At 43.9% G+C, this 13,198-nt stretch overlaps 1 protein-coding gene across 1 annotated transcript in view; it reads left to right on the top strand.

Annotated features, from left to right (window-relative positions):
• LOC118220611 (disintegrin and metalloproteinase domain-containing protein 12) overlaps positions 1–13,198 on the top strand; it is a 90,256-nt gene that overhangs the window by 941 nt on the left and 76,117 nt on the right. The window lies entirely within an intron of this gene.

The raw sequence follows: 13,198 nt of genomic DNA, 5'->3' as shown, positions 1-13,198 counted from the left end.
GCTCCAGATGTTGCTTTGTCACTATGAATCAGACGCCAGATCACAAGGCAGAATGGTCTACTTCTCATTGAACCACTGTAAACAATTATTATGCAGTAAGTGCAGTCATGATTTGTTGAACAATGAGCAAGGCTTGATTTGCATGAGCTACAAACATGTACCCCCCAAACACAGACACATACATACATACATGCATACATACATACATACATACATGCATACATACATACATACATACATACATACATACATACATACAGTGTGTATACATGCAGGTATATGTGAAGTGCGTGCAGCTCATGCATATCAAGCCTCCACTAATTGTGCGTGTCTGTGTGTGTGTGTGTGTGTGTGTGTGGACAACAGCCATCCGTTCCATTTTCTTAGTTCAGTGTGCCAACCCCATTGTAACTAGCACATATGGGAGTTTACAGTGTCAGCTGTGCTAAGAAGTGCAAAATGGAAATGACTGGACTAGTTATAACCTATTTGTAGTACTTCTGCATACACAATGAATGTAACAATTAGTCTTCAAAGAAGAGCATGCGTGTGCTGGGTATCTGGCTTAATCTCCGGGCAGCGATATAAGATTTGAAACGAAGGAAGGAGAAAAATGCGTATAAATGGTACAGAACAATTTTGGAAAATAGGACATAGCAGTGGCTGCATTGCACGGCAATTAAATCCAAAACTAAGCCAATTATATATAAGTCTCACACGCTTTATTTTGTTTGTTTTGTTCGTTCAGGTTTCACCTGGATGTGTCATTATAGCACACCTGGTAGGGTGCTCAGTTTATCCGGATACGGCGCTGCGTTCTCACGTGCGTTTATATCGTTCCATCACTTTGTTACATGGCTTATGTCACGGCATTAGTGCGGAAAACAAAATTGCTTCAGTAAATCAAGTTTACAGCGAGTCCTGACAGCCGCCCGGTTTGACCATTACTGGATACCATTTTATGTTCTGAGATTGCAGCCTTATTATGACAGATTATGTTTATATCATTTAAAAAACTTAGCATTAAGGTGTAGAAGGGAAAAATAACAGCTTGAAATAAGAGCTTAAAGCAAGATTAAAATAAAGACATTCTTTTTCCTGTGAAACACAATTTTGAACATGCTTTTATGAAATGTTTTCATCTTCTTTTTTATTACTTACATGAATTTGTTACAGTCTTATAGACAGATTTACTGGCGACACAATCTTTCCTTGGGCTTCAGTGCATTAAGATGTTCATGGTCATTAGTCTCACTGGTCATCAAATCTATTTCAGAGTGAATTATGCTATAATGCCTTTTCTGTTAATGGCTGCCACAATTTAGTTTGAAATTAGTCGTCAGTTCGACTAATTCATATTAGACTTGTGTCTAATTCTTATATTGAATGCAGAGAAAATAGAACTAATCTAATACACAAGGCTTTCCATAATCTTCATAAGCCGTCTTTAGAACTGGGGCTGGGCTGGCTCATTTAGCTTCATTTCCACAGTAGACCTGGATCCATACAAGCTTGGATTTAATTTCCCTCAAGCTACCCCATATTAGCTCAGTCTGCCAGATTCACTGGTTCAGGCCTCCATATAAGTCAATGTTAAGGAAGCAATGGGGAACTAATTGACTGTGTTCTGTCGTAACTGCCTCTTAAACTGTGGGTCAGGACCCAAAGTCGCATAGCTGCGTGAGGTGTGTGTCGCTGGCTGGAAGGGTGAATTTATTAAAGATAATTAGTGCTGTCAGGAAATAAAAATCCGCTACGTGCTGTCGCTGTGTCAACATGCTTCTTGTTTGTGTTTCCACTTGAATTGCAGCATTTTCTGCGCCGTATCAGATTATCAGAGTGGTCTTTTTAAGGCAGTCTTTTAAAAAAAAGATGTGTGAATATGCTAAACATTATGGTATGCCCATCTGCTAGAGCTGCAAGAAATTGGGCCTAAATGCTGAACGAGGGCCAGTGTTCTCAGAGCAGCTCAGCTGTGAGCAAAGTTGACAGTAAATCTTGTCAATGAATTTTCAGAGAACAACTGGCTGACAAGGCATAGCCTTGAAGCAAAAATATAAAGACAAGTTTCTCTCTGGTGAATTTATAAAAAGCAAATAAAAAATCCTGTGGAGTGATCACAAGGTGTGAACAGTGGTGTGGCTCTAAGCAATGTAAGCTTGAACGTGAACAAACTAAGGAGACGTTCAGATAGCTGCCAAACAGACACAGCTCAATTACAAAACCCGGCCGTTTCTGAGGACCTGTCACCTCTTCTGCTTAATGCAGTTTTGGAAGGTATGTTTAGGGTCTAGAACAAGCAAAGGTGCTTATTCATAATGTATTTGTGGGCACACTGACATAGCGGAGTACGGTAACCGCTTCCTGAGCTTTTGATGGATTCCTTTTGATCAGGACGAAGGGGGAAGGGGAGGGGCATTTAGAGCCCTTGTGTGATCAACCAGCTGTTCTGTCATTGAGGATTGGAAGGTATGTGTGAAACAGCCTTTTTTTTCCACCTACAGTCCTCAAGTGCTCTAATTAGCATTTATATGAGTAAACCCAATACGTGCCTTCTTTACATCGAGAGAAGCCCCAGTCCAATGCATTTCCTTCTTGAGTTTACTGCATTCGTTTCCCTGACCTACAGAGAAAATGGGATATGTACTCAACTGGGGGGGGGGGGCACACCCAGGGTTCGGGTCCATTTTAGGAAATGGTTATTGAATATGAACACCAATCATGTCTGCCCGTCTATCCCTAAACCATTCCCACAATGGTTGTACAACTTAATGCTGGCCTATTGGAAGGGGTAAAAATCTGGGATCCTGCAAGAAAGCAGCAATTATTTCACTCACACTATTATGACCTGCACTTTTAGGGCAGGGTAAGTGTTGTAAAACAAGCGTAGCCTTAGGATGCATTTACTCTTGGCATTTGTAGCTGTCATTATATGCTGGAGGTAAGGGCAAGGTGGCAGCTTGCATTCTTTTACAGTACGGCTCCCCAGGGTGCACTGGGTCATTGGCTCTAACTAGAAGTCAAGTTTACGCGTCGAGAACAAAGTAAACACTCATGGAAGGCAACTTTCTCGCTTTCACCTTTACAATTCAGGATGAATGAAAAAGGTCAAAGGCAGCACATACTTATTTCAGTTCATTTTTTGGATAATGACAGCTGACAATGCTGCCATCCTTCACGCTGATACTAAGAATATTTCACTATCCTGCTCTCTGATTGGTTCAAAGTGTAGAATTGCGGCAAATGGCCACACAGCTGGTGAGAATGTGATCAGCTGGTCAGGGTCATCTGGTGTATTTTCCAATTATCTGGTTGTTTATAGTTGCCTGAGTTTGTCTTGGCCCTTGCATTATTGTTCATGCCCGTGCCAGGGTCCAGACAGGTTGCCACTAGCCAGGGCAATTTTTTTGAAACAGGACTCTTTCGTTGATTTTTAAAAATATAATTTTATGCAGTGCTTATCTTTTATGTGCAATTAAATTAAATATGGGTCCCTCAGGAAAAACTAATCGATTACTTCTCCTTGGGATGAGGGATGGGAAAGTTTAGCACAAGAGGCGGAGTCTAGCATTAGGACTGAAAACCACCGTCGGAAGAGATTACACATTTGGCCACCGAGGGGCCTGAAAACAAATGGCCGGAAGGCTCCCTTGTCAACAGGTCATGTATCAAAAGACGGAGGAATCCAATATGAATGAGGCAAAAAAATGGTGTGATGTCTATGGGCTGGCTGCTGAACGCTAGAACCCGTGAACTATGAGACTTATGGGACAGCAGGTCTCTCTCTGACCTGCGTTTATAATTCATAGAAATCGCGTGAGTTAAACCTCGCAATTTCAGCAAACTCCTATTAATAAGGCAAAATCATAAACCATAGAAAACTGGCTGCCTGCAAGTTCCTTTCATAAGCAGGATGTTGACAGTTCTGAGGGTTTCTACAAAACAATTTTGCAGTTTTCATTAACACAAAGAATCCTACTTTGCTGTTTCAAAATATGTGTAGTACAATGCGGTACTTCTGCCAGAAAGTTTTTCCTTGTTGTTGGCTTGGGCTTGCTTTGTGGGCTAGGGTATACTTGTGACAATTTCTCTGTAAACTGTGCTATTTAAATAAAATTTGATTGATTGGTCGATTGTTCAGAATACTTTACTTTGGGCCGAAACTTTATTTCCCTTTGTGTGTTATTATTTTCGTTTCTTTTTAAATTGCCGATATCAGTTTTGAATAACCTCATTGTGTGAATATTTCACATCCAATTTACTGACAGAAAAAGAGTTATCCGTAAGAATGCACCAGAAAAAAAGACGAGAGTCCAGGGTTGAAGAAAGCAGGATTTAAAATTTGGATGAAGCAGAGGCCCACAGATAAGACTGCTTCATTTTGAGTGGTTGCACCTGCGAAGAAAGACATCCATGGACATTTCGTCACCACAGCTATACTGCATAACCACGGAGTAACTTAAACTTTGATTGTGCCTGGAACACGTGCCATGGTTTCTGAGTGTCACAGCAGAACATAATGTGAGTCTACCTGAGATAAGTACTCTGTAGCTGTTCACTGTGGAATTACTGGAGTCACTTTGGAGTTGTAATAAGTGTTGCACCTTAGGGTTGCAATTAGCACCAATTATCAAGCCTGCTGTATTCTTCCAGGATTGGCCAGAGGTCTTTCAGTTTTTTAAAATTAAACTCTAACCTCTCATCGTCTAATGTAGTGATTCTGGTGTGAAATTGTGTGATAAATGTATGTTATTCTTTGATAAATTAATTTGCATATTACACCTTTGAGATATGTGATGTTCCTTCTGTATCCAACTAAAGTTCCAAACATTCAAACAGACACCACAGATAAGTTCAATGAAGTCACGTTACTTGTTGAAAAATGGGATTTCCCAAACCTCCTACAATACAAAAGATGAACTGCAGCCAAATCATACATAGTGAATGCTCACTTTGCAAGCATGTAGCCAGTGCCAAATGTGACCAGTGACCAATTTTCTTTGGATCTGAGGCTGCATATATTTTAACAGTCAGACAAGTGTATTATGTGAAAAGTCATTGTACCCCTCAGTATTTTTTTTAATTAAAATGATTTATTAGAGGAATTCAAATGCATCTTACCACATAATGTGAGTGGTACAGACTGCAGTCCTTTCTACCAGGAAGATGCTTTCAGCTTAATTTGTTTGCCAGTCTCTTCAGGTGAGTGATAGAATGCGAAAATATTGCAGTTACCACACTTTCTCATTAGTCCCAGTGTCCACGTTTAGGGGAATCCGAGGCACATTTTAATTCTGTTGTGCAAGTGCTCTTAAAGTACAGACTGTTACTCTGGGACATATAAAATCGTCTATTTACTGTTTCTGCCAAGGCCTCACAAAACGTATGACCGGCCACTTATCCTGCCTCTGCTGTTTGTTGATCTCTGGATGGACCTCATAAACATTCATGCTATCGTAAGTTCACGCGACTCCTCTGTTTCCTCGTCTGGCCTGTGCGTTTTTGCCTCGCTGCTGCCTGGTTGCTATTCCGTCTGTCTTGCTCTACGACTCTCTTGTTGACTCTTTAGGGACAGTTAATGGAAAACTGTGCTGCGGAGTGGTTATTGGTCATTGAAGAAAACTTCAGCTCTGAGCATAAACCCAGACGTAGACTGTGATTCTTCTAAGTTTCAGACTTATTAGAAATGGACTTGCAGCTCGGGGGTACTCATAAGAACCCTTAAGCACTATATACCGCACAAACTCCATTAGCAGTTAAGCTGATTTATGTTTTGATTGCGCACCCATTGAATTTCAATTAGAATCATTGCAAAATTTCGGAAGCTATCACCCAGGCTAAATCAGGGGAAATGCTTTTGGGTGTTTAAAACCCAAGCTGATAAGCTGACGGATAGCAGGCCTCGGTTCCAGATTTGTACTCAGCTGTTGTTCAGCGGTTGGGGGGGGGGTGGGGGGCGATGGGTGCCTAAATGTGCAGAGTCTAAACTAAGATTAGACGCGAAAGTGTCTAATTTAGTCGTTTAATCTTCTAGATTCTTTAAAAAACTGTTGTAGAAGGAAATGGGGAAGTACACCCTCCTTTTAAAGTTGTACACTTTGTTGAGAAACGGGGAAAACAGAGAGCATTACAGAGAGTTATACGGGTGGGAGATGGCATTAAAGTGTCATGGCCGGGAATGGAACTTGTTTGTGTGTTTGAGAGTCAACTGCCTGACTGGCTGCATCACAGTCTCGCCTGTCTTCTGAATCTTATGGCACCACCACCACCACTACCTCACCCTACCCCAGCCACTCAGGAAACACTAAACTGAGGAAATCGCTAATCTACCCCGGATCTGCGCCGCGAAGGGTTCAGAGTTCATGTCATTCCTCCCTCTTCCTCCAAACGTACCGTCAAGCAGAGCTTTGTCTTGTTTTGTGAGCTCTGCATTCTGCAGGGATAATATTGTCCTAATTAAACTAGCCCTTATCTTTGACTAACAAGCTGACTCGGAGCGAATGCTTAACAGAGGGGGAACAAAACTAAGTGATGCATTGCGTTTCTCTTGGGCACGAAGTGTGGTCTGTGGGCGTCACATATTTACCCTTAGTCTTTGAGAAAAAAATGGCAGCCTTTGAAAATTCTTCAGACTTGTGCTCGTCTTCAGACTTGTGCCCGCTTACTATTCTGACGTTAAGGAAATACAGATGCGTTTAATTTTCAGAGCTAATGCGGGAGATTGTTACTGGAGTTTCCAAATGTATCTTGCCCTGCCTCTGAAGTCCCTGGAGAAGCTATGAACACAGAGATGTATGCTTTGTGTCCTTCCTTGAGGGTCAGAGGGGCCTGCCCTAGCTTCCTGATAATGTAAAAGATGAGAACTTGTGGAATGCACGTGTATCGACGGCAAGCTAAGTGGCACAGCATGCCTCACTCTGGAAAAGACATTGAGGGAAAAACGTCTTCCCCATTTCGCGTTTGACCGGGACCCCCCAACCCCCTTCGGGACCCCCGAGGGGGCACGGACGCGGAACCGCGAGGTCAGGGGTCGCCCGGCGTCACCGGTCGACCGGTCTGCGTCCGCGACTTTACCTGTCCGTTACTCGCCGGCGGCTCGAGCGGAGTCGCTGACCCGCCTCACAGCAGATGTGTCGTCTCAGCGTAACACAGTAGAGCTTCCCGCTCCCCTCGCACGCCCCGCACTCTCATGAGATAGGCGCTTCCAGATGGCCTGTCATCTGTTTTTGTCAGACTGGTATCTCGGAAGTCGCTGAGAGAAGCTGAAATTTTTTGCCTTGAACCTGGGTACAATGCCTATACTAAGACACAGTGCTTTCCATTCTTTTGCAGTGTTGTACCTTTTTTAAAGCAGAATATTTGGTAATGTAGTCCTGTCTCTTGTTTAGCCACCCTTGATAATGTATCTACTTATATTGGAGCAAAGTTTTGTGTATATTTGTCTTTAGTTTTTGAAAATGATTAATCTTGTTGTTTTTTGTGTTTTGTATTGTCTTTAATAATATTCAAGTTATCTCTAGTTTATGTTCAGAACATAGAAGCTATCTGAACTAGACAGTATTCTTAAAGTACTGTCCAAAGTAAGATTAAACAGCAGAGCAGCTTGAACACAACGTGAAGAACTTGCCTTGTCATCAGGAATTGACTTTATGAGATCAGTGTTGCAGTAAATGATGATGCATGAGCGAGAGAGAGAGAGGGAGACAGAGAGAGAGCGCAAGATCCTCGTAGATTGGTAGACAATGCCCCTACTAACACTGAAACCACTGTGACCTGCTTACCTATGCCTTCTATAACTCTCCGCCAATCCCAAGATATCACTCCATATATTAGCCTTTGCCTGTTGACCACCATTTTGTGACAGGGCTGAAATGTTAGCGTGTACATCATAGCCGTATATCTAGGTTAGCGTGCGCATGAAGGGGTGGAGCAGGAAATGAAGGCCTTCTAGCATGGCTCTTCCAGCACATTCCTGGTTAGAAGGTCCCGGCATAACTGGGGTTTTCGTTTTGAGTCTGAGTTTGTGCCAGTTGTGCGTGTTTTCCATAGACCGGAGGAAGCGTTTGGGCTTCTGCTGAATGAAATCCTTTTTGAGGTTTTCAGATTAAAGGCTTTTTCACGCCATCCCATTCCGGGGTCTGACAGGCGGCGACCGAGGTGATGAAGGACCTGGCGTCCTGCCAACGGGAGTGTCATCGACACAGAGGACTCGCCGGACTCAAGGGCCGATCTTGGCGGGGTCACCCGCCAGGATCACAGCACTGTCACCCACTTTTAACTGCAATCTGACCCCTGTCATAGCAGCTGAGGATAAGATGCCCTAGTAACTGAGGCCAGAGATAGACATAGAGAGAAAAAAACAATACAGAGAGACAGAGAAAGACACAGGGAGAGAAAGAGAGTGAGAGAAAGACAGAGAGAGCCTTTCTTACTGAATTTTACTAAATAGAATCTGCAAGTGGAGGCAGAAGCATCTCTATGGCAGGATGTTACATCACTCTTATATTTTTGAAGTTATGGGGGCTTTCTTGAAAGTTTAATGCGTTTTACTTAAAAATGTGGATATGCTTGGAATGGGGCAGTACGCTACTGTTAGAGCCTTTTGAATTTTATATATAACGGACCCGCCAACACACTTGGGTAAACCTGTGGCCCTGTGCGGTGTGATTCAGCTGGGCGGTGCTGGAAGCGTGCGTGACGAGTGAGTGAAATCGCAGGGTTGGAGTCCCCTTCCTGTTGAGAACGAGCTGGAAAGTGGCCCTTAACCTGACACAGGTTCCACAGCTGCCCCCCGGGGGATAGGGGATATGTAGGTCCCCGGGACCCCTGAGGGGCAGGCGGGGGGAGGGCAGGCACCGCAGTGATGCCCCACTGGGGACCACCCCCCCCCTCCTCAAACCCCGGGCTGCAGCTCGTATTACCATTATCTCACCCTCTGATCTGCTGCCCCTGGGACTGCCCGCTGTTTTCTTAATCTTCCCTTACTGCCCGGTTTTGGAGTTAGCCTCTCGGTTACCATGTTCCTTCTACGCACAGTCATGGGGCTCAGAGGTGAGGGATGGGACCGCAGAGAGCAGGCGAGGTGTGAACCCTGCCTGCGGGTTCCCCCAGCGGTGGCCTCTGTCCGTCTCTCTCCTCACAGGAAAGGGGCTTGGAACCTCGGACTCTGACTTCTGCCTGATTTTCGCCTCTGTTTCTGGCACTGACTGGCAACCACCTTGGAGTATCAGTGTCCTTGAAAATAAGAACTACAGTGTAACCCTTGCCCTCTCCAGTGACCGAGCACATTGAATTCTGTACTCTCCAGAGTCCAGCCCCATTAAGCCATTACTCCAATGGGAATCTCCTGCACTATCGGGGTCCATTCCAGCTCTACCCTGAAGCTGTCCCTCTGACCTCTTGACCTGCTTCCCCAGGGGAGGATGTGTGGAGCCAGAACTGTCTGTGAGGTGGCGTAGATTTTACACGGGACACCTTTGTTCTCCACATCTGCTTGTGCCGGTAAACTTTGGCTCCTCTTGCTGCCAAGGGATTTGAAATGCTCACACAGGGAAGTACAATGATTTTGTGCTCAATTATTTATGCAGCCAACCTCATTGTTTTGCGCCAGGAGGTATACAGCATGTCTTAGACCTACATTAATAATACATGCGCTCTTTATAGAAGCCACAAAAAGTTAACTGCAGTAATCACAGCGAACTCCCAAAAAATAAAATATTAGTTACATTCACTGTAGAAAATTGGCGGGCTGAAAGTGCCTTTCTTGAGTAATTTTAACAGATTCTTTTATTACTCAAACTTTGTCCCTGTTGAATTTTTTTTCAACGCGTGAATGATATTTTCAGCCTATTCAAAGAGAGCTTCTTTTGATCATTTTCCTTAGCTTTTCCCCTAAAACATCAATTCTACCTTCAAAGGGTTTAATCGGCTAGCCTCAATTTATGCTGAAAAATGATCAGTCCATTTCAGATGCGTTGGCATTTGAGAACAATGGTACCGCCAGGATTCGTCGCAGTAAACCCGCCTCAAAATGGTGCGCGGATTTGTTCTGCCTTCTTGAGCGCAAGGGGGACGGACTCCACACATAATGAATGTCAAAGCCTTTTAGGCAGACAGTACATTACAAAGTGTGTAATTTGGTCTGTTGGAGTGATGACAAGCAGCGTCCATCGCGGTAAATTAGCCAGACTGAGAGGGCATCTCCAGCATGTCACCCGAGAGGCTAATATGTACCATTTCTGTTCTTCTTCATTCTGCCAGTGCCATTTGTTTTGATATAGCATAAAATGTGTATCTTGTCTCTCCTTTTTGTGATCCGTGCTATTTCATTATGAGTAGACTTGTCCCCAAGGCTTTTGAGGTGCGTAACTCTTTACGCTCATCCTTAGATAAAGAGACCAAATCTGAAACTTGCCAGCTCCGATTCTCTCTCCCCCACGCCCCCCTCCCCTACTCCCGCCCAAATTCTTTTGCTCTTTGAAGGTTTTTATTTATTTATTTTTTAACGATTTTTACTGCCGGAGATGCTAATGGTGCTGTTTCTCACATTTAGTCAAAAGCACTTCTGCTGACCTTGTGGCGGCTCTGAATGACTTTCGAGAGCAGACAAGTCACTGTGCTGGCTGGTAATGTGACATGAGTCCCTTTATAAAGAGCCACTAATACCTATATTGGCCTTCAGCCAGCCAGACCCCCTCAGTGTTTCTCCGGAGAGAGAGTGTCGGTTCACTGAGTGCTGAGTGTGCTTCTATTAAGTGGGATGAAAGGCTATGCATTACACTTGTGGGGAAAAGAAAGGACTTATGAATTAGCTATTTTTTTGTATTCCATATAGGGTGAAATGTTGCTGGATTGCGAAGCATACTCTTGAGTTTAATAAAACATTGCGGTTGCTTCGTCTCCCGTTGTGGGCCATGGGATGGGGTCATTACAGAGGTACTTGCCATCAAGGATATATGGAAGTTCTATTTGCAATTCTCGTTACTTCCCTTTCAAGACTCCAGGCCTGTGAGAATAATTATGCAGCTCCCATTTCCAAGAATGAAGACAAACTGTATATTGAGGCAGTGAAGAGAAAGGAAGCCATATACAGTACATTTGTGTTATTTTCTTGTAACCCCCTCACATACACACACACACACACACAAACACACACATATTCAGGCACATTATGTAAGCAATACAACAGAAGGAAGTGTGTGCACAAGCATCTACAAACATGATCACTCGCAAACATACCTACACACACGCACATACACACACACACCCACACACATGCACACGCACACACATGCAAACTCACACACACACAAATGTGCATTTACTGTACATCCACACTGATTGTAGGCCAGGTTGTCTTTAGGATTCCATAACCTGCAGGAATTGTCCTCCTCACCATGAAGTAGTGGATGAATTGGGTCAAGTTTTAGTGCAGAAAGCTTTATTAAAAACTCTGTTTACACTTTGTTTTATGCTGCTCATAAAAAATCCATTGGCGCTGGCATTAGGTTTACCGCAGACTTACAGCAGCCCGTGGCTTCTTTAACAGACCAATCACAAAGCTTGCTGACTTTTCTCAACCACACTTTTCATGCTTTACTAAAATTATCCATATTAATGGAAAATCAGACTGGCCGTCCAATCAGAAGTCAGACTGTGGTTACTGTTCACGCTCGTTACAGTGTTTGCAATGGAGAATGAAAAGTTTTAATGCACGGTGCTAAGGAAAATACCCAGTTAAAACAGGTATTTGATGACTTGCAAATGCAGCGTTGTCACTGTGAATCTCATTTTTAAAGTCTGTTAAAATTATGGCGTAAGGAAAAAAAAGAGAACAGGGTGTACTGCTGAGACAAACTTTAAAAAAAAACAACAACAAACCCTGTCAGGCCAAACCTTGCTGATGCTGACCTGGTTATTCCAGACAGCTCAGCTCAAGTGTGAGTGATGATCTTGTGTCTGAGGAGTGCTGCTGTGCCACAGGGAAGTTTCTGTGCTGTTCATCACTGCTCCAGATCTTCTGTATCTCTCTCTCTCTCTCTCTCTCTCTCTCTCTCTCTCTCCCTGCCACACGCACACACACACACACACACACACCACACACAGACTTACACACCCAATAGTTTAAGGTCCCCTTAGTATCTTGATCCAGTGGCCTTACATGCAGTCCTCTGCCAAACTATTTTTAAGCTGGGTGTGGCCTCTTCTGAGCACCTTCAGCAATGACCCAAGGAGTGGAGGTGTTGGCTGTGGTGGAGCTGGACAGAGGAGAGGGTGCTGGACAGTAAGCCTGCTATTGGAAAGGAGTCGATCCCAGCTGTCCCTGTTGGCTCTGCAGGACAGAATGGAGGGGTTGAAATTTTTTAACAGACGCAAATCTGTGCACTCACAATAAGTATTGTCATCACCAAAGAAATGGAGGCTACTCAACCCTTTTTTTCCAGTCATCCACAATAGTCGAGATCCACCACAATGAACAATAGACACCCTTTGGCCTTTTAGATAGCAACATAATGATATATTCTGAAATCTCAAATACACGCCCACACGCACACACACTGTTTGGAAACAGTGAGTCAGAGCCTCAAACAAACAAAGACGACAGAGGGACTGCTGCGAGATGTCTTATCCCAAAATAAAGATCTGACAAGCAGAGGCTGAAGCTGAATACCAATACGCTGTCAAGATGGTTCAATTACAGGCCTTATTAACATGAGCCCTAATATTACTTCTGTTAGTGTATCTTGATGAGTACTGCTACTTGGGCTAAGCTGCAGTGAAAATATCTAAATGATAATGTGGCTTTGGGGTCTCTGGTGGCCTGTGGAGCGTGTAGCCTGTCTGGGCGGCATTGTCTCCAGGAGAGAGTCTCTGTTTCAGTGTTAGACTCGGTGAGGGGAAGGATTGGGGCATAAGAAGCTAGCAGAGTGGCACAGACAGTTGGCATCTGGGACCACTTGCACACAGTGCACAGGCATCTGATGAGCTTAACACCAGGGCCCAGCTTTGTCTTCATATTGCGCATCTTACTCAGGCTTTGAAAGTCACATAATCATCACTGAGAAGGCTCAAACTCTGGCACAGAGGCTTCAAACTCTTACTGCGGATTCGTTGCAGCGACCAATATGCAAATTCAACCTGCTTTGGACTAAAAAAAAAAAAGAAGTCTAATGGAAGGATGAAGACGGTTTCCACAGAG

Source organism: Anguilla anguilla, chromosome 2, assembly GCF_013347855.1.
Source record: "Anguilla anguilla isolate fAngAng1 chromosome 2, fAngAng1.pri, whole genome shotgun sequence".
Classification (NCBI taxonomy): domain Eukaryota; kingdom Metazoa; phylum Chordata; class Actinopteri; order Anguilliformes; family Anguillidae; genus Anguilla; species Anguilla anguilla.
This window is presented reverse-complemented; position numbering and strand designations above follow the sequence as displayed.